Raw genomic sequence first — 23,167 nt, 5'->3', positions numbered from 1 at the left:
TTAAGATGGTTTCTCCAATTTGGGTTGTAAGTATTTTCATAGTTCCGATTACCTCTACCCTTAGGTGAATTACCCACAAAATTCACCAACTTAAGATTAGCTCCACAGTATTCTACTACATGTTTACTACTGCCACACACCCAACACCACATGTATTATTGCTGGACCATATTCATTGGAGCTTGCTGCTGTCTTTTTGCTAAAGTGTTGAAATGCCTTGTCATTATGTTTTTCATTGCTGCAATCTATGTAGTCAATGCTGTCACTACATCAACTTCCAATATGCTTGCTTGTTTTTTAATCACAAGTCTATGGTTTCCTCGTTACACTCAAGAATTCCCTAAGATATGCGATTAAGCAATGTATAGAGTTCATCATATATTTTCTCTAGTGCTTGTCTACCTTCTGCAGAGTCAAGAAGAATTTTGGTGTTGGATTCCAACCTTTCTATGAAGATGTGGACCAACACCTCATTAGCTTAATGATGGTAAGGACAACTAGTGAGTAAAGATTTAAACCTATCCCAAGATTGGTACAAATTTTCTCTAGAAGTTTGTTTAAAGCTTAAAATTTTTGCCCTCAACTTAGTTGTCTTCCTTGAAGGGAAAACCTATTAAGAAATTTGTGAGCCAAATCATTCTATGAAGTGATTAAATTTGGTGGTTCTGACTTCAACCACCTCTTAGCTTTCCCCAATAAAGAAAAGAGAAACAATGTTAACCTCACATAGTCAGGAGATACCCCATTAACCTCACATAGTCAGGACATACCCCATTAGGCATATAAGTGTCTCTAATCTCCAAGAAGTTCTGGATGTGGACTTGGGCTTCTTCATGAGGCAAACCTATAAATTGCCTATTAGAGTGCAACAACTGCACCATGTTATGTTTTAGTTCAAATCTTCCTCCCGCTGGCAGTTTCTGAATGCTAGAGGTGACATTAGCTGTGAGTTGGACTACCACATCACGTACTATCTTGATTGCCATATCCACAAAGATCTCTATAGGCACTTCATTAGTATCACCCAAATTTACCTATGGTATTGAATATAGAGCATCTGCTCTCCTTTTTTGCTGATGCAAAAATCTTTCTGGCTCAGCTAGCAACTCTACAATGCTACCACTTCTTTCTAGTGTGCCTTTGTGAGTTCTCTTGCAAGAAATAATCGGTAGTATCAAGTTGTTAACACAAACACAAATAATAACGAAACTTCGCAAAGAAAACTATTGACAAATTAAAAAATTTCCCCGGCAATGGCGCCAAAAACTTATTGCATCCAAATGCACACGCAAGTGTACGCAGTCTCAAAAGTAATATAGTGACACTTTTTAAGAGCTAGATATCGAACCCACAGAAAAAATTAATTAGGCGTTAGTTAGCTTTTCAATGAATTAAATTATTCATGTGTGTTTTCAAAGAGTTGAGTTCATTTATATCTACAAAATAATTATACCAAAAATAATATGAAAATCTGATTTAATGATATTAGAGAAATTTTATCAATTTAAAGTAGAGTCGCAGGGTTATAACACTCATAGATTTCCAGTCTAACCTTCTTTACTTTGGTATCCAATGGATTTTTTGTTTACTGATTTATAGGGTTGATTTTATAATTATAATCTTCCGACTTCTAATTGCCTACTCTTGTTGACAGCTTAACTACATTGTTGATAGAGGATAAGCATGAACCAACAAAAATGTATTAATCATATCATCCTGTTTAGAAACCAAACATGATGTATAGATATGCGTTACGGTCATTCTATACACAAATTATTCTAGATAATACTAGGACAAACATGATCCTTATATTCTAGTATTTTATCCTCTTTCCGTCTTTTGAGTTCCGGGTTGACAACAAATTTGTTCTAATGGTGATCAAGCATTAAAACAATTAAAATAAGAATATAAGAATAATCACATACAAAAACTCATTTTTAACCAAAGCAATAAGAGTTAAACCTTCATGTTGTGGTTACTACCCAAGAACAAGGGGATTTAGCCATCATTGTTTGTAACATTATTACATAAATCATTACTAATATAAAAACTTGAATTCCAATGAAAGAAAAGAAGAAAGTATCACCAAAAGTAGTTCTTCCTTCGTCTTCTTCAATTCTTTCCCAACAATGTGATCTACTTTTTAATAAAGTATGTAAAGGTGCTATTTATAACACCAAAATGCAGAATTAAAGTAGGCTCAATGAAGTTCGAGATTCGTAGTTGGTTTATTTCAGTGCAATTTTTTAATTTTTATATCGGCATAAATTTGTTCTATCCAGAACCAGGTTCGCGATGTAGACCTGGCGCACACCACACTATTGAGTCAAATAAATTCCATGTTTTGGAATTTAATAACTGAAGCTCAAGTCCATGACGCTGACATACTTTTATATAGTGCATTTTCTTTACATTTTGTTCCCAACTTCTTATTTTAGCTCTACTTTCAATCCGATCAAGCTTTGAATGTCCATTCTTTCTCAATTAGCCCTGAAAGTGTCTAGTCATGTTGGTTGGTTACAACAATACACAAATATGCAAAAAATATGAACTAAACTCTAAGAATTTGCTCTCAACTTGACTAATAAATTATGGGTTTTATGTGCTATTGGGCACATAAATGTACCCAAGATCAGTGGTGGATGTTAAGTTAAAGACAGATCTTGACTCAATGTTTATTGAGTTAAAAAAGTTAGTGAAGGAAAAGAAGGTAGAGGTCTTTTCCCAAAGGAGAGATGGGGTGCTATACTACCAAGGTCGGCTATGTGTTCCAGATATGGATGGTTTAAGAAGTTTAATCTTGATGGAGGCTCATAATTCTACATACTCCATTCATCCTAGTTCGACAAAAATATATCAAGACTTAAAAGAGTTCTATTGGTGGGGTGGCATGAAGAAGGACAAAGTAAGGTTCGTGTTCGAATTGCCAATAAGTGAAGGCTAAAAATCAAAGGACGGGTGGCCTAGCCCAAGATATTAAAATCCCTACTTGGAAGTGGTAAGATGTGAATATGGATTTTGTAGTGGGTTTGCCTCATACCCGGAAGCTTCATGATTCAATTTGGGTAATTATTGATAGAATGACTAAGTCGGCTCACTTCCTACCGATTAAGACTTCCTATAGTGCCTAGGACTATGCCAAGTTGTATATTTGGGAGTTGGTGAGGTTGCATGGTGTGCCATTATCCATTATTTCAGATTATGGTATCCAATTCACTTCTCACTTTTGAAGATCATTTCAAAAGGGCCTCAGTACTAAGGTAAAATTGAGTACCGCGTTCCATCCTCAAACTAATGGGAAAGCCGAAAGGACGATTTAAAAACTAGTGGATATGTTAAGGGCTTGTGAGTTGGAGTTTAGAGGAAATTGGGATGATCATCTACTGCTCATCGAGTTTACCTATAATAATAGTTACCACTCAAGTATTGGAAGATGATGTAGATACTCGATTAGTTGGTTTGAAGTAAGTGAGATAACCTTATTGGGCCCCAATTTGGTACTTGATGCTTTAGATAAGGTGAAGATCATTAGAGAAAGGTTGAAGATGACTCAAATTCGTCAAAAGTACTATTCCAACACTACAAGAAGGGATCTTGAGTTTAATGTGGGTGATTAGGTGTATCTGAAGGTTTCACCCATGAAGGGTGTGGTTCGATTTGGTAAGAAAGGGAAATTGAGCCCTAGGTATGTAGGGCATTATAGAATCGTAAGATGTGTTGGCAAGGTTGCGTATGAGTTGGAGTTGCCATTCGAAATGGACATGGTTCACCCGGTATTCCATGTGTCTATGTTGAGAAAATATGTGGGTGATCCTAGTTCCATTGTTCCTTTCGGAGTAGTGAATGCTAAAGAAAACTTGACCTATGAGGAAGTCCCGATTGAAATTTTGGACCGACAAGTTAAGAAATTGAGGAACAAAGAAGTTGCATCTGTTAAAGTCCTTTGGATGATTCAACAAGTTGAAAGTGCTACATGGGAAGTAGAAGAGGATATGATTAAGCGATACCCTCATCTTTTTCCCTCAACCCAAACCTAAGGTATTAAAATTTCCTTGTTCAATTACTTGAAATCCTTGCATTTCAACTTGTCTTGTCATACGCTTGCAAAATTATGAAATATGTTTCAAACAATGTTTTAAATTGTACTATTGCATTAATGATGGGTTATTGGTTTACGCTCTGCTATACTCAAGATAGGTCTTGCCTTATTCAAGGATGAATGATCCCAAGGGGGAGATAATGTAACACCCCCTAAAAATATTGTATATGGTGTTCTAATTCTCGATGAAAATGATACTCTGAGAATAAATTTTTATAGAATGGTCTTAATTAGGTTATTCAAATTTCTGAATAACCCCATCATCATTACCTACAATTTTTGTGAAGATCATAGCTTAAGAATCGGAGGCTAAGTAGGTCAAATAAATTAATTTTTGGAAGACCTCGTACTGTGATGAAATAGAGTATTTATAGACGAAAAATCATCTCACTTTACGATGATCCCATTTAGTTGATTCTTAAACGAAATTAAAGGAGACTTCTAGAGCTACAATTTATACGTAGACACCAAATCCTAATTAGAAAGTTATCTTGTTCAAATGTATCTCCAAAACAAGGTATTCCGTAAAACAAAGAAGATTCATCTCACCAACCATGGAAGATCTAGATCCATTTGACATCACCCACGACATAAATAGTCCTCCATTTGACATCATCCATGACATCACAATCCTCCATTAAATTTTTAGATTTTTCTTTGTAATTATTTTAATTATTGTTGGGTGCCTCCTTCACACCTATAAATACCCAACTTATTTCATCAAACTTTCTCAAGAAACTCTTTTCTCTATACACTTCTTTACTCATTCTCAAAATATAGTTTTAATTCTTAATAGTGTAGAAATACTATTCCACTAATTCATATATTCCGAGTATTACACAAAACGCTCTGGCGAGGAGAAAAGACTAGAATTCAAGAGTGTTCATTAATTCCTTCATTGAGAATATTCCTTCCACTTTCATGCCTAAAAGTATTTTTATTATATGATAAATTATGTTTATTTATTCGATTCTCTTCAAACTTTATTCTATTGTATGTGGGTGTTTATCCATGGGTTCTTTCATCCATGAAGTCCAAACCTCCTTTAACTAAATCTCTTGATTTCAAGTAAGATTTTCTTATGGGTAATTCTTATATCTGCTTAATAGCATGAATCATGGTTAAATTAATAATTATTAGTCTATTTTAATGCAAAATGATTTCATATGTATGTATTGATGGTTTGCAAGTATTTTCTCTATTTAGCACTTTAAAGGTTCTTGAAATTCGTCGTAGGTTGTTTAAAACATAATTTTATTTAATGGATTTCAAAGTTTTATGCATAATTTTATTTACATACATGTTTTAAAGTTGAAGCAATTTAAACCTACCTAGTTTTACTATATTTTCAATGAAGTTTGACTTGAAAGCTTTGACTCCAAATACATATTTTTGAAAGCAATGTCTATGATTAAAGAGAGTCTTATAAATAAAAAATTGATGAAGTGCTAGGAATAATGGATTCTTTATGCAATAAGGACAATTCTTTCATATTTGAATCACCAAAGATTTTAATGAGCTATTCCACCGAATGTGATATTTTGAATTCTCAAGCTAAATGCTATGACTATTTTGAAGTATTAAACTATTCCGTGAGATTGACTTAGCACCGAATGGGGCATTGAGGTGAGATTCGGTAAGAAAATCCTAGTAGCAACTCCTTGTCTTATTAACTATGTGCCAACATAAGATCCCTTGTAGGTTTAGGCTAATAGATCCACAAAGCCCTTAAAGTTAAAGTTAGAGAATGAATGTAAAGTTGACGGAGTTCCCCCAGCCAACGTAGGGGGTTATGATAGATTTCATGTAATAGCTCACATGGTCTTAATGTCGGTTATAGTCAACTCCCCACAAATGAACGCTTTTAAATTCTATTTACATAATTAATCATGCATGTATATATCCACATAGGTATGCTTTAAATGCTATCTACTTGATTTCTTATGCATGCACTTATTTATGTACTTTACCTTATAAATCTCCTAAATGTTTTACTTTGTCATGCATGCCTACATACTTAGTACATTCAAAGTACTAACACATACTCTTTTGACTACATGATATCATCATGTAAGGACTAGTGCTAGTCCTCGTTCTCCTCCACGTGGCTAGTTGAGATTTCATTTGGAGGCTACTTTTGGTAAGTTTCCCATGTTTCAGAAATAATACTCCTTTATCTTTCTAGCTTATGATATGTTGAGATATTTAGACACTTACTATAACATTTCTTTCTATTATGATTGAGGGTGAGCTAGGGACTTGTCTTAGCCTTATTAAATCTAAAAGTTAGAGGTATTATTGGACATATTTAAGTTGAAAATTTACTATTATTATTTCTTCTTGTTTATTTATTGTCATTTTCTATGAAAAGCTAAAAGAAATACTAAGAGGTTTTTTTGAGGTACTTTGGGGTTTCTCATTCACCATGTCATGTCTAGGCCCTAGGCTTGGGTCGTGACATCAGTGGAAGACTCAATGCAATTTAAAAGACATTCAGATGGGCTAACCAACTCTGTATTTTGAAGAAGTATAAAGTAATTTAAATCCATTCACAACTTAACTTCAACTCAAGGAAAATATTTAAAAACCAGATAAAAGAGTCAATATCATCACTATCCAGATGGTATCAATGACAAGTTCATGGCCAACCAAAAGAAATTACTAAAATAAAAATGAAATAAATATGATCCCTCCAAAAAGCAAGGAGGTCTCACCACTCTCAAGAAAGAAGTAGATCTTCAACGGAGCGCCTATTGATGATCTCTAGAAACTGTATCTGCATCATGAAATAATGAAGGTCAAAAGGCATCAGTACATGGAATGTACGAGTATGTAAAATAGAAGGAAGGAGAAACAATCAACAACTTTTACCTCAATCTCATCAATCAACTCAAAGGACTCAACTCAAAGGATATGGAAGTTTATAATATAACAAAACTTTTCAAAATTGACTCAATCACCCACAATCTCAATCAAACAGTCCTATCAGGCAAGCTCATATCCTAATTAGAGGTTTCTCTAACCGATGACCATCACCTATGAGCCAGTGATGTACAACGAAGCGGTGTCATTTCCATACCTGTCCAATACTTTGCCAGGGTAAGGGAAGAATCACTATCATTGAATCCACAATCTATTAAAGTCCATCATTTTGGGACTTAAGGGGTTTAACCCTCCATTCTACGCTGGCTATGTAGTTCATGGGATTTGAGTAGTGGCTATACTCTTACCCAATTCGGTGCTCAATACTCCTCCCAAGACTCAATGCTCATAAGATAATAAATCCCAATCAAATAAATCAATAAGTCTCATATGGACTCATATCAGTTCATCAGTCCTATCCAATCAATCCTTTTAACCAATAATTGTACAATCATTCCCAATCATTTATTTAAGAATAGTTTTTTGACAATTATTTATGACAACATTCAATTGAGACCGTTCATTTGGGTTCAATTATAAAGATATAAAGGACTATCAAGTTTCATCAAGACTATCATCATTCTCACATCCCAATCACAATCATGCATTCAGAAGTTTAAGGCTCTAGACTCAATCCTTAGGTATATACATCAAATATTAGTCAAAATATTATGAGGGTTTATGAATTAAATAGTTTTAAATCATTTGTTCAAAAAACAAATTCATAGAAAAACATCACTTATGCAATATCATGTAAAAATATGTTAACTTTAACAAAATTCTCAAGAAACACTACCATGGGGACTTAATTCAGTCATAAATGAACATATCACAATCATGGAGCACTTAGAAGAACAAATTCCATGCTTTAGTTAAGACTTACATACCTGGGATGAAGACAAGATAATCAATCTGGCAAGAAGTTGCTTGAATCTTTTGAACCCTAGCCTCTTCTCCACTCCTTAGCCCTAGGTCTCTAGTTAGATTGCATAGAGTGGACTTAGGAACGTTTAGAAACTCTTTTAAGGTAAAAAATGACTTATATTAGTCATGGGTTAGGTAAAGTAGGGGTGGATAAAAGACTAAAATTTCCCTAAAAAATAAAAACAATCAAAAAATTTGGCTCGTGGGGGAACAAGTGTGCAACACAGACTTGTTCCCTCATGGTGCATTTTTTTTCAAAAATTTTTCAGATCAAATTCTAAACTCATAGAAAATAACCAGGATAAAATTAAGTCCAAATCCTTGGCACGCGGACGTATCGCCCACTTCTCTATTTTGGTCCCTTCACTCCGAAATTTATCTCTTGATCTAGTTGGCATAAAATTCAACCAATACCATTTTCCCGCACAATTCTTCACCCTGATCAATAATACAACCTCAGATTGACCAAAAAAATGAAGGAAGATGTGTTGTACGTGCATTCTTTAGTATAGGGGTATTTTGATAATTTTACTAAGCATAACAATTGAATGCAATAGAGATATAGTCTTGAGAAAAATCCCAATTGTTCTTCAAGTGGAAGATGATCCTAAAACTTATAAAGAAGTTATGACATCTAGAGATGCAGCTTCTTAGAAAGATGCTATTAAAGATGAAATGGATTCAATAATGTCAAATCACACTTGGAAACTTGTTGACTTGCCTATAACTTCTAAACCTATCGGGTGTAAGTGGGTATTTCGAAGAAAATCCCATACTTTGCACACATACAAAACTAGGTTAGTAGCTAAGGGAATTTGATAAAAAGAAGGAATTGATTATTTTGATACATATGCACCTATAGCAAGAATAACTTCGATTAGGACTATATTTGCTTTAGCATCTATTTACGATTTAGATGTTCATAAAATGGATGTCAAAACAACATTCTTAAATGGCGATCTTGATGAGGAGGTTTATATGGAACAACCTGAAGAGTTTGTTTCACTGAGAAATGAACATAAAGTCTGTAAGCCTTTTAAGTCATTGTATGGACTAAAACAGGCTCCTAAACAATGGCATGAAAAATCTGATAGAGTAATTTTATCTTCTGGCTTTAAACATAATATAGATGATAAATGTGTTTATACTAAAATTTATAGTAATTATTTAGTATTAGTTTATTTATATGTTGACGACATGCTAATTGTAAGTAATGATATGAATGGTATTTTAGAAACAAAGAGGTTTTTATCTTACTCATTCGAGATGAAGGATCTTTGACATGTTGATACGATTTTGGGTATCAAGATTAAAAGAAAGAGCGGGGGATATTTATTGAGTCAATCTCATTACATTAAAAAAGTGCTAAATAAGTTTAGTCACTTAAATATAAAAGAGGTTAATACCCCATTTGATCCAAGCATCAAGTTAATTAAGAATGAAGGAAGAGTTGTGGCTCAACTTGAATATGCAAGTGCTATTGGAAGTATTACGTATACTACACAATGCACAAGACCAGAAATAGCATTTGCAGCTAATAAGTTAAGTAGATTTACAAGTAATCCTGATATTGATCACTGGAAAGTCATCGAACGAGTTCTTGGGTTTCTTAAGAAAACTAAAGATTTGAGTATTCATTACATAAAGCTTCCTACTATTTTAAAAGGATATACCGATGTAAGTTGGATATCAGGTTTAGCAGATAATAAATCTACCACTGGTTGGGTATTTACCTTAGGAGAAGGTGCAATTTCTTAGAAATCCAAGAAACAAATATGCATAATACATTCAACCATGGAATTAAAATTTGTTGCATTAGCAGAAGCAGGAAAAGAAGCTGAGTGGTTGAGGGATTTTCTTTTGGAAATTCCATTGATCTCAAAAGGTGTGAACTTAATTTCAATTTACTGTGATAGTCAAGCCACTCTAGCTCGAGCACATAGCAATATATATAATGGAAAGTCAAGATACAAAAGTCTCCGACATGATTATGTGAGAAAATTAATTAAAGATGGAATTATTTCTCTCACATTTGTAAAGTCAAAAAGTAATTTGGCTGATCTATTCACTAAACCTCTTATAAGAGAGTTTGTGAGAACAACTTCGAGTTCAATTAGGTTAAAATTCTTAAATTAAGTCCACCAATAATGGCAACCCTATCGAACACTATAAAATTAATAGTTTTGGCTTGAAAGGGTAATAACAAATTATTGATATAAGGACGTTTCAGTACAAAATTAAGAGATATACTAGTACTGGTTGTCATAGATTAGAGGGTTGAGTTCTAAAACTCTTAATGAGGTTCAGTTCTCGGAGCAAGTGTCTCAAATATGACAAAGACACTGAAAGAACATCACCTATATGAAGATAGAAGTGGTGCCGCTTCTATTCAGAGTTGGAGTTACTTTCATAAATGTTCATGAATTTTGGATAGCGCATGGCCATAAAAGTGCTAAGCTTGTTTGAGTGGAAAGAAAAAATAAAATATTTATGTGTGCAATGTCACCGATATTATCATAAGGAATAACATGTTCAATGCTATAAAGCTACATGAGATTTAGATTTTATCTTGTGACATTATACTAAGGTAACATTCAAATCGAAAGATACATTACTCTATGCATGAACACAAATTGATCTTTGTGTCCTAATTTATATTTAAACAAGTGGATGATTTTTGGAATTTTATTTAAATTAAATTATTAATATAAGTTTTCTTAAATGAAAGAGTGTATCCTTTCATTCTTTAGTTGGTATCTTTTAAATGAAAGAGCGTATCTTTTCATTCTTTAGTTAGTGTCTTTTAAATGAACGAGTGTGTCTTTTCATTCTTTAGTTGGTGTCTTATAAATGAAAGGTTGTGTATTTTCATTCTTTGGTTGATGCCAATTCTATTTAAATCCGTCTACTGCAGATTTACAAACAACCCTTTACAGCAAAACATTTTCTTTAAAACATTCCCCAGAGAAATATTTTCTTCTCCAAAAAATCAAGTCTTCAAATTCTTCCTTTTCAATAAGATTTCTTCACTATTTGCTTAGTGCAGAAATTCATAGGCTTGTCATATCCGCTAAAACTATTTGCATACAATCCAATAGCAATCTTGTGGAGGAGAGAGAGAAAATATTATTTTTAGAAAAGCGCTTTTCACGTGTTTCAAGCCAACAATTTTGTGTTGTTTATTCATATTATCAAACATCTATCTTAGTGTTCTTCATATAAATTTATTTCCTTGATATATATTTTCCAACAGTGTCATCAATTGATATAATACAGTATATTGGATTAATAACCTCTTTGAAACTTCATTGGTGCAATAGAGAAAATTAGTTATGGGTATGTGTTTTGCATGTGTATATTATGTTAATAATCATATATTTCTAAAATTGGAAAGAATCTATGTCAAAGTTGAATTACTATTTTGCTCTTACACTAAATTAATTTTTTTTTCTAAAATATTTTATTAATTAAATAAATTTAACATGATAGTTAATGCATATACTAATTTTTTCTTCTTCCCCTTTCTCCCACTAGCAGACTTTAAGTATAATATTATAAATAGAAAGTAATGAAAGTTATATTTTTTTTGTGTTAAAGTAATATATTAGTTCAATACCTATAAATATATGATAACTTTAAAACTTTATAAATAAAACAATAATTCTTGCATTTCCTTGCGTATGCTCTTCGTTCTTTTTTTCTTTGGCATCTTATGAAATCATAGTTGGACTAACTTTTTTTTCTCCTTCATTTATTTACCATTTTCCTCTTTTATTTGCTTTAAATATTCACCTTCATAACTCATATCTAATTACCTATACCTATTATACACATAACTCTCATGCTTTTCATATTCATAACCTCCAAATTTTTAATTAAAATTTTAAAATAGTTTTTGATATTCCTTCATTTTTATCTATGTAAATTCATCATTTTTTTGATTCATGAGATTGCTACCCATGATTATCCTTTTCATTCTATAGTTAAAGTAGTAAAGTGCTTATAAATCATTATTGTACTATTTGATTCATGCTTTAATTTTTTTCACCTTTATTGTCATGATTAAAGTCTTATGAAAGATGTAGTTTGTTTCCCACCAGAATGAATTGCACTTTTTTCCACAATTTTTAAAGCACTATTTTCAATCGGTTGTGTTTTTCTTCTCTATCTTTTTTTGTGTTCTTCATCAATTAGACAATTTTTAAAATATATTATTGTCGTAAGTCTGTATTTTTATTTGGGCTCAAATTGGCCATTTATGACTTTATTGAAAGTTTTCATACTTCTAACAAAAGTTCAAAATGTATCGTTTGTTGTTTGGAAGGAATTAATTTTAAACACTAATATATGGCCCTCATTTGGAGTTCTTGTCATATTTTTTAAGATTTATTTGTAATTGTGTCACGGCCCAAAATTTAGGTCATGATGGCACCTACTAACATATCACTAGTAGGTATGCCTATCCTATAATCCGAAACCAAAAGCAACGGGCTATCACACGAAAGAGTAATATAAGGAAAGCAAGTAACAATTAACAAGAAGGGAGAAGATAGAGTCAAATAAACAAAATAACATCCCCAAGACTTGGTATCAGCTAGTACTCGAGCTACTAATTCAAAATAAAAGATGCAAGGCGTTACAATTACAATATATACAGAACTATCTCTGAATGCAAAATAAAGACTAGTCCTATCTTGAAAGCTATGTAGAGTGGTTTCTACGAACTCTAGGAACTTCCGGTCTCCAAATTCTAAAAGGTTCTTCGCCTAAGGAACACGCCTACGGCGAGAACTCCTACTATGATTTGTAGGGTGAAAAAGTTTAGTATGAGTACCAAACCAATGGTACTCATTAGACATAGGTCGACTGAGTTCCAAAGAAAATGCAAGTATAAACAACATGTAAGAGTCAAAGTAGAATACAAGAAGATAAAGAAGATATATCACATGATAATAGAGGTAAGTAGAGAATAGAAATAAAATAAATGAGCAAGAGATCAAAACAAGGAAACATATCTAGAAACGCTAGCCCAACAACCTAATCACAAAAAGATCATACTATGGAAGTAATCTAGCCAAAGATAAAATGACGATAAACATATCTACTCACCACAACCACCCAAAGGACAAATAAACTCTATCAAATCAGGGAGTACCAACATAAAGATGAAATTATGTCATATACATAACCATCAGTTCAAGACAAGAATACAGGACTATATTAAAATAATGACCAAATTTGATACCTATAAGCCCGAAAGATACAAAGAAACAAACATAACTCAGTCACACCCCATAAGACAAATAGGTGCAAACAACAACCAATTATACAGGGGATAGGTGATGTATATATATGCAGGTAATGCAATAAGAATCCATAGTGCCATCTATAGCAAGTTCCCATGAATCAAAGCATATACACCTAACCTTAGCCCTTGATATGATAGATAGGAGCCATGCAACTCCCTCTTCTTATTCAGTGGGTTACACGGACGAAGGGATCAATAAGGAACATGGGAAGTCTGTATATACTTGCCTGCTGCCGACACAGGAGCAACACGATCGATCCTCAGGGTACCGTAGATATATACATATGAGACCAATTAGTATAGAAAAGGTCAAAAATATACTCGACCGATAAGTGGTAAGAAAAACATCAACAATCTTCTTGATTGATGAATCAAGTAGTGAGCATATCCCGAATGCCTCTTTATGTCTAAAAAATCCTTTTACAAAGTAATAAGGGAAATAAAACTCCCATAAAAATTAGTTTCAAAGAGTAAAACAGTAAAATTAGTCTTTCTCGAAAATAGTAGTAAAAATCCATTCCATGAACCTGGATTGTACCACAAAACACGTGAAGACGAGTGTTAATACAATGCATGCCATCACCAATATCTAAACAATAGACGCTAACCAATCAGATGTACATTACTAATACTATCATACTCTTACAACATAGAAAACTGACATGAAATTCAGCTATTCCTCAGCCAAGGCCTCGGGCCCAACAATATACATCAACATACACAATAGTAATAGCATAACATGCCCACCATTTCATAGCCCAAAGTAGACTCTAGGTGTGACACATAGATTAGGATTTTCGATAAAACCCCAACCAAGCCTTATAACATATCATAAGTATACATAAGGTACAATAAAGCAAAAACTCATAAGAAAATCCAAGAACATAGCATAACGAAAATGAAGTAAAATAATATAGAATCCATACACGTATCCAATCTGGCATTACATGAACTAACATAGGTGGGGAATGAAGTAAAGGATTTATGAATGATTTATGATGATGATGAATTATGGTCTAAAGTATGTTTTCACGAAAGTATAAAGGTTGTGAAAGGATTTCTTCCACATTCATAATTAATGTGAAAGGTTTTCCCACCTACTCATTCAAAAAGATGAAAGATTTTCTCATACTTGTATAAATTACTATGTTAATGAGGTACTCTTACGACTATTTTATAATGAGGATTGGCATTTAATATTTTCCTTTCTAATGATGTTAATGACTATAATTTATGACTTGGTTGAGATATTGACTAAGAAACAGAGGGATTGATGTGGGGTTTAATTCGGAAGCTCAAGAAGTGACCCAATAAAACTCTAGTAGCAACCTCTAGTCCCAAACTATGTTACCCCAGTAGGTTTACCTTTATGGCCTAGCTAATGGATCCACAAATAGCTCATGTTGATGATGTTCTAATGGAGTCTACCTTGGCTAGTAGCATATCTCTTTTTTAGGGTGTGAGCAACACCAAATTCCATGTTATAGCTCGCATGGTCTTATATGCCGGTTAAAAGTCCTATGCCGCAAATGAACTAAGTTTCCTTTTGAGTTCTCACTATGTTTTTAAGTGATGCATTGACCCTGGATTTATAACTTATGATGGTACTCATATGATTTTAATGGTTTATGGTCTTGCATCTCATGTCTCATGATCACTATTATCTCATGACTATTATTTCATATTTATGTCATGCATACTTCTTACATACTAAGTACTTTTTATGTACTAACACATCCTTTTTGCCTACATTATACCATAATGTAGGATTTAACAATCATCACTCACATTCAGATCATGGCTAGAGTTTGAGTTACTATTTCTATTTATGGCGAGTCCTCTTATTCTGGGGAAGTGACATTTATGCTTTCTCTATATTTTCTATGACTTTACTTCTTATGTTAGTTAGGTAGGAGCTTGTCATATGCCCTATCTGGACTAGTAGAGGCATGTTCGATATTCATGGAGTCTATGTTGTCATTTCCATTAGAGTTTGAGGTTAATTTCTCTTTTGTCGAGATATTCATATTGAGACTTTTATTCTGTATTTATAATGTCTTGTATTATCTACTTATTTACCTTATGTATTCTTATGAATGATATGCTAAGAAGCTTAGTTGGGTTCTTCAGGATTATAATCGCTGTGTCATGCCTAGGGCCTAGCTTGGGTCATGACAAACTTGGTATCAGAGCATAAGGTTTAAAGTGTCCTAGAGAGTCTAACATGTCACATCAAGTAGAATCTTATTCATTGGTTTGAAGCTCGCCACATCTATAAATAGGAGGCTACAAGGTGTTTAGGAAACTTCACTTCTTTCATCATTTTTATATCGTGCGATAAAGCTGAACTCTAAGGCTTTCTCTTTAACACTTTCTTTTTGCGATTACATAAATATGCCTCTATGAAGATTTCATGTGAGAAGAAATATAGAGGAGGAGCATCAAGCTCGAAATAATCCATTGAATGATCAAGTCTCTCATGCAGAGTTTCGATCCATATTTCAAGTACTTACCCAAGTCATAAACACTCAAGCTAATAGGAAAGTTATAGCTACACTGAACCAAAATATGGGTATGCTGTCTAGTCAAATTCCTTACATCACCTATATGAACCTTCTTGGGTTTCATGGCTCTAAGGTGGATGAGGATCCCAAGAAATTCTTGATGGTATTGAAAATATTGTTGAGATTATGGGCATTGCTACGGTGGAGAAGGAAAACTTGGCAGCTTATCAATTTATGAAAGTTGCACAAGTGTAGTTTGATCAATGGAGAAGTGAGAGGGCTATAGGTATGGGTCTTGTTGATTAGGAAGAGTTCAAGGGTGCTTTCCTTGACCATTTCTTTCCATTGGAGTTGAGGGAAACTATGGTGCAACAATTCATCAATTTAAGGTAAGGAAGTATGAGTATAAGAGAATATGCCTTGAAATTCACTAAGTTGTTAAAATAATGCTCTTTGCATGGTTTCCTATCCAAGAGATCATATGACCAAGTTTGTTTTGGGTGTGTAGGACTTGGTGGTCAAAGAGTCTAGAACCGCCATGCTGATTAAAAATATGGACATCTCTAGGCTCATGAATCATGCCAAGCAAATTGAGGAGGAAGATTTGAAGGAGAGGTCTAGAAGAGAGTCCAAGAGGGATCGGACCGATGGTGGTGAATTTTCTTATAGAAAGTCTGGTAATTGTGGTCATTCGCAGTTTACGCCAAGTATTTGGGCCAAAATATTTCCAGCCTCTGGCTCTAAAGTTTAACAAGCTTAGGGTGTCTAACCCTAAGGTTCAAGAAGGAGCTACGAGTGGCCAAGCCATTCCCCCATGCAAGAAGAGTCATAGAGACCATAGAGGGGAATGCTTGGTAGAATCAGGTACATGGTATAGGTGTGGTAAGATAGGTCACCATGTGAAGGAATTTAGAGGTGGTTCTTGACCCCAAGCTTAGACTCAGGCTATAGGTCATCCGGTTCAGCAGGGTGCTACTACAAGTTCTGGTGGTGGCTAGTGTCAAAACCGATTCTATGCTTTTCAGACTAGGCACGATTTGGATGAGTCTTCTGATGTTGTTACTAGTATGTTGAAAGTATTTGATTTGAAATTTAGCAATTGTTAGATCTGGGTGCTACTTTATCATTTTTTACTCCTCATCTTGCTATGAAAGTTTTTCTTAATCCCGAGATTTTGTTAGATTCTTTTTCGATGTATACTCCTGTTGGTGATTCAATTTTGGCTAAAAGAGTCTATAGAAATTGTCCAGTCTTAGTTTCTTATAAAATTACCTTAGTTGATGTTATAAAACTTGATATGACCGACTTTGATGTTATTCTTGTTATGGATTGACTTCATGCATGTTATGCTTCCATATGTTTAACTTGTGTGGTCAAGTTTCAATTTCTTAATGATCTGTCCTAGAATGGAAAGGTAGAAATTCTGTATTTAAAGGTCAATTCATCTTATACCTTAAAACTCGAAAAATGATTTTCAAAGGTTGCATTTATCATCTAGTACAAGTTAGAGATAAAAATTCTAAAGCTCCTACTCTTGAGTTAGTTTCGGTTGTTAATGACTTGTCAGAAGTATTTCCTAATGACCTTCCAGGTATCCCTCTTGAAAGGGATATAGACTTTAGTATTGACGTTCTCCTTGATACCCAACCTTTATCTATTCCTCCTTACTAAATGGCCTCAGCGGAACTTAAGGAGTTAAATAATCAGGTGAAAGACTTATCGGATAAGGGTTTTATTATACCGAGTATATCTCCATGGGGTGCTCCATTTTGCTTTGTTAGAAACAAGGATGGTTCTTTTCATATTTTTATTGATTACAGACAATTGAACAAAATCACCACTAAAAATAAGTATCCCTTTCCAAGGATTGATGGCTTGTTCGATCAACTTCAAGGTATCAGTTACTTTCAAAGACTGATCTTTGATCAGGTTACCATCAAATTTGATTAAGAGAATGTGACATTCCAAAGATGGCATTTATAACTCAATATGGTCATTTTGAACTTTTGGTTATGTCTTTTGGACTAACGAATGCTCTTGTAGCTTTTATGGATTTTATGAATAGTGTGTTCAAGAAATATTTACATATGTTCATTATTGTATTCATTGATGATATATTGAGATATTCTTGGAGTGAATATGAGCATGATGATCATTTGAGGATTGTCTGGAAAATTCTCAAGGATCGTCAACTACTTGCTAATTTTAGCAAGTGTAAGTTTTTGTTGAGGTCGATTGCTTTCTTTAGTCATGTTTTCTCCGGTGAAGGTATTATGGTGGATCCTATGAAAATGCAAGCGGTTAAGAATTGGCATAGACGTTTGTCTCCTTTAAATATTCAAAGTTTCTTAGGCTTAGCCAATTATTATAGCTGGTTTGTGGAAGGATTCTCCTCTATTGCATCACCCTTGACTACTTTGACTCAAAAAAGGTAAAATTTCAATGGTCCAAGGTATGTGAGAAAAGTTTCCAAGAGTTGAATGACAGACTTACCTCCACTTTTGGTGTTGACTTTACCGGAAGGGTCCGATGGGTTTGTTGTTTATTGTTTTGCTTCAAGAGTTGGTCTGTGTAACACCCCTGAATTCCTGAGCCTAAACTAAAATTAAATGATATAAAAATTTCAATAGAGGCTGAAAATGAGACCCTTCATGGGCCATATTGATCTACACAATCTATGAGGAGTGCTTGTGAACAGGCCTGGCAAGTGGGAGATTGGGTAAGGAAAGGACTATGAAAGGCTCTACGTCCCATGGTGCTTATCATGATCCGTGAATACCTCCATAAGCCCGACCCTCTGGACCTTGAGACAGGTGAGGTCTATGAGAGAGAAACACACCCCATGCTGTAGTGGTCTCTGTGGTGTCCACCTCACCCCAAGTAAGACTGAGTCTCTGACCAAGATACCTACCATGGACTTTGGTGAGGTTAACGGACCATGGTGTCCTTCGTAGAGGTCAAATTCTCCTGACCTATGCTCAAGTCTCAACAACCACCACGGACCATGTGATCTTCACAGACCATGGTAGCCTTTCGTGAAGAGTGTTCGCCCAGTTTTAGTTAAGGGAATTCTGATCTTTTCCCATTCTTTCCCGACTGAACTTTGCAAGGTTAAGGACTAAATACCAGTACTTTGTCATAACCAAAAAGGTTTTACTCTAATTCACACTTGTACGTTTTTGAGAGAAGCAATTGGATAAAAGAAAGAAATTTAGGGTTCAAATGTTCACTCCTATCTTCCAACTTTTGATTGTTATTCGATTTCCAAGTATATAAGGATATTTCAATGCTGGAATAAGTTCCTCCACATGCCCTACATCTTCTTCGAGAAGAATTGGGTCTGTATTGAAGTTTTAAATATTTCTATGACTGAAGTTTCCTGAAGTATTATATTTCTAATGAGTCCTTAACTGTTACACCCCACATCTTTGAACTCGGAATGTTCCTTAAGTTACTTAGAAGCTAGTATGTGAGCTACTTAAGTTACGACCCTATTGAACAACTCTAAGAAGGGAGAATGGGACACCCCGTGGTAGGGAAGATTGGAAATAGGGTCAAGAGAAGTCGGAAGGAGTTGGAGGCCAAGTAACGAGTCGTAGGACTCGACTTATCTATGTAAACTACTAAGTTAGAAGTCTTACACACTTAAGCTATTGGAGTACATACCAAACTTGTGTAGCATGGGTTACATAGTCTCTTAAAATAAGACGAGATTACGAACCTACGAGAGAGAGCAAAAACTAATTTCCGAACTTACGAAAGTGAAGCAAGCAGGTGACAAGCAAGTAGGTGACAAGCAAGCAGGTGACAAGCAGGCAGGTGACAAGCAAGCAGGTGACTACCTACTAGGGATGGACCCCACGCTGCCACGTGGCAGTTTTGTGTTGGAAGCTTAGACGAGGTGGCACCCTAGGAGGCTGCCACGTGTCACCCTAGAGGGCTACCACATGTCACCTCCTAAGGAGGTGTATATATACATGTTGGCTAACTCTTAACTCATTTTCCATCCAAAACCATCAGCCAAATAAGAGGAAAAACGTGAAGAACCAAAAGGAACAAGGCAGCCACGCTTTTGAAGAATTAAAGGTGAGTTCTTCGATTTGTCCTCCGTGAATTAATTATCTACAATGTTTTTCAACCATGTGGGGGTGTATACATGTGTATTAGGATGCCTACGGAACCATGGTTGCAGTTTACACTTGGAAAAAAATAAGAGAAAGTTGAAGGAGAAAATGTTAAGAACTAATTAACCAACCCGTTTTTGGAAGGGACTGTTGTTAGTAATATTGGTATAACTTCTTTTGTACAGATTCGTTTCAAATGATTTAATATTTTTTGGAAAGGTATTTCATGGTTATATAACTTTCATTCATACTCCAAAATCCATTTTTACTTGTATCAGCTCGAAAAATGGTGATAAAGTGTAGAGGAGGTACTGCTCAGATTTGGTTTTGGAAATTCTACACGGACAGCTGTAAGTATTTTGGTCATATATTTTCGTACAAAATTTCTGTAGGGGTAATTCAAAATTATTTGCGACCTTGATACACATGTCTATAACTTTCATTGAGGCCACAAATCTTTTCTCCTTCAATTACCCCTCCAAAAGTAAGCGACAATATAAGGCAGTGGGCTGTCCAGATTTCGCATTTTGATAGTTTTGGCGAGTTTGACAAGTTTAACGTAAGGTAAGGACTTTCCTTTTAAATTGGAGTTTATGGTATTTTTATATGGTGTATTACACCCCTTGTATGCTGCTGTAAGTTTAAGAATGTCGTAGAAATGCTCGACGTTCGAAATACACTAAATTGGAATCGCTATAGTTAAATTGTCGTCGAAAGATAGTGCTGTTCGTGTGAGGTTCTTCTGCAGGGGTGTGATGTGTTGTTGTAGGGCCTAAATATGTTCTAATGTGGGTTAGGGTGCTACTGGTTGAATCCACACAACCCATCGTTGCGTATAATTAAAGGCGTTACAAAATAAAGGCTAGACGCCCTATTGTGATATCGTATTTTTGAATAAGTCGTTTGGAGTTTATGTTGTATATTGTTGGTATGAATTTCTGCAGGTTGTTGTTGTTTGTTGGCTGTAGGTATTAGGGACCTAATTGGAAATTCGTATAGGGCACATTATAGGGGAGGTGCTGCCCAATCTTTGTTAACGCCTTAACAAACTAAAGGACTAGTCGAGGAAACGACTAAGGAAATAGATTCCATTAACATTAAGGCGTAATCCAAGATGCTGGAAAGTTAAGAGTAGTTGATATTCGTATTACTTTCATATTGAATAGGTTCGGAAGACGATGAGATGAGCAGGATAAAGGGTAACTCTCAAAAGGTATGTAAAGCTTTCTCTTGGCATGTTTTCGTATAAGCTCGTACAGCTATCTTTCTTTCCTTTTGGCAAGTTTTAGCCTTAAGTGAATTATGTGTGGAATATGGGGATAATTCCATTCCCAAAACTCCAAGTACGCCTCATAACCCCTATCCACTGCTTAGTTTAGGAATTTCTGTAAGGATTGAGTATTGCCTAGTAAGGCTTCTACGTGTTAAACAGTAGTGTGTGAAAAGCTATCTCTTATTTTCCTTGACACGTATTTGATACAAAAATGAGATTATGATGCCATAATGATTCACCGAGCCCCATGATGGGTCGGGTACGAAATATGTGTATGCAGATCCCCTGAAGGAAAGTACAGACTACATAAAGCTTATTCTCTTTCTTCTTTTGGGTATGCCTTTGTCTTAGTTGTAAGTTGAATATGATCTGAGCTCTAGGGTAACTCTATTCTCAAACATCTCTTATTTACTTCTGAATATTGAACTCCTACAGTAGTCAAACTATTTCCCTGGAAACTGGTATATGTTAAAAAGGTACCAAAGGTACAGGCTCCAAGTCTTAAAGACTATACGAGATTAAGTGTTTTGATTCCATAAATGATTTGGCCCTATGATAATACATGTCTAGGGTCCCCGAGATTACTTTTGAGACAGCCCATAATGGTATTTAGAGGACACTCGAGATGACTACACCGTTATTCAGGTCCTCAAACAGAAGCATAACTTTCTTATTTGGTTGAGTCTCTGATAATGATTTAAATTGCATATAGTTACTCACGACTCTACTCGTGTATACTGTAACACTTCTTTCACCGAGTCCCAGGCTGGGTATGTTGTCGTGCACAATTCACTGCATTGTTCACTGAGCCCCTCACTAGAGGGCCGGGTACGTATGTATATATATGATGATGTGTTGTAATAAGGTGGTGATGGCGCCGGGCTTATGATGGTCCTACAGATGTGATTCACCTGACACCTGAAAGGGCCGGCTATATTGTATAAATTTAGCATGCATGCTTTTGTGATTCACAAAATACAGGTACATGACTTCGATTTAATAATTTGTTCCCCTGCTTCTCTATTTCGAATATACCTCCAGTGTATTATGTTATATTTTACATACTCAGTACATATGACGTACTGACCCCCTTTCTCGGGGGATTGCGTTCATGCTCGCAGGTACAGATACAGATTTTGGGAGTCCGTCAGCTTAGGATTCCATGCAGCTCAGCTAGAAGAAGCTCCATTGTATCGGGGCCTACTTTTTGATACTGTCCACTGATGTATAAACATTGTTTTGTCTATTCTAGGGTACGGCGGGGGCCCTGTCCCGCCATATATTGTGATTTATATTTTTAGAGGTCTGCAGACATGTATATGTGAGTTGTGTGATATATGTTATTATGTTATGGTAGCCTTATCGGCTTGCGTGCCCTATCATATTATGATACAAACAAAAAGTGCTACAGATTTATGAAATGTTATCGCCCAATAGGGCTTTATTACATGATATTGTTTATTTACAGTTCAATATGACCACAACTGATAGACATATGTACGGGGGGTCCAGGTTGGACCCCAGTCACGGCCTACAGGGTTGGGTCGTGATATTAACTGTACCTAATTGATCGTCTTGATAGTGTTACTAAATTAGGTATTTAAGGTATGTGTTCATTTCTCCATTCACATGAACCTTAATTGAAATTACATTTAATATTTACTGCATTGATTGAGTTTGAAAGTATGATTATGAACGTCTTGATAGAGGGTGTATTAAGCATAAGTCAAGTTGACGTCTTTAAGCATTTGACTACTTTTAAACATGCATATTTCTTCGACATAAATAATCATTTGAGAAAGAGTGATGGGAATGCATGATTGAGTTGAAAGCATGTTTTAAATGAAAGCATTAATGATTATTGACTTGGAGTCCTGATGAGACATGAATGAGTCTTGAAAAGAATGTCTAATTGAAAGAAGTAATTATTGAGTTGATTAGATTCCAATGTGACTAAGATGGGCTAACTTGTATAAATTGATTGATTTTAGTCTTATAATCATATTGGATCTT

Source organism: Solanum dulcamara, chromosome 5, assembly GCF_947179165.1.
Source record: "Solanum dulcamara chromosome 5, daSolDulc1.2, whole genome shotgun sequence".
Taxonomy (NCBI): domain Eukaryota; kingdom Viridiplantae; phylum Streptophyta; class Magnoliopsida; order Solanales; family Solanaceae; genus Solanum; species Solanum dulcamara.
This window is presented reverse-complemented; position numbering follows the sequence as displayed.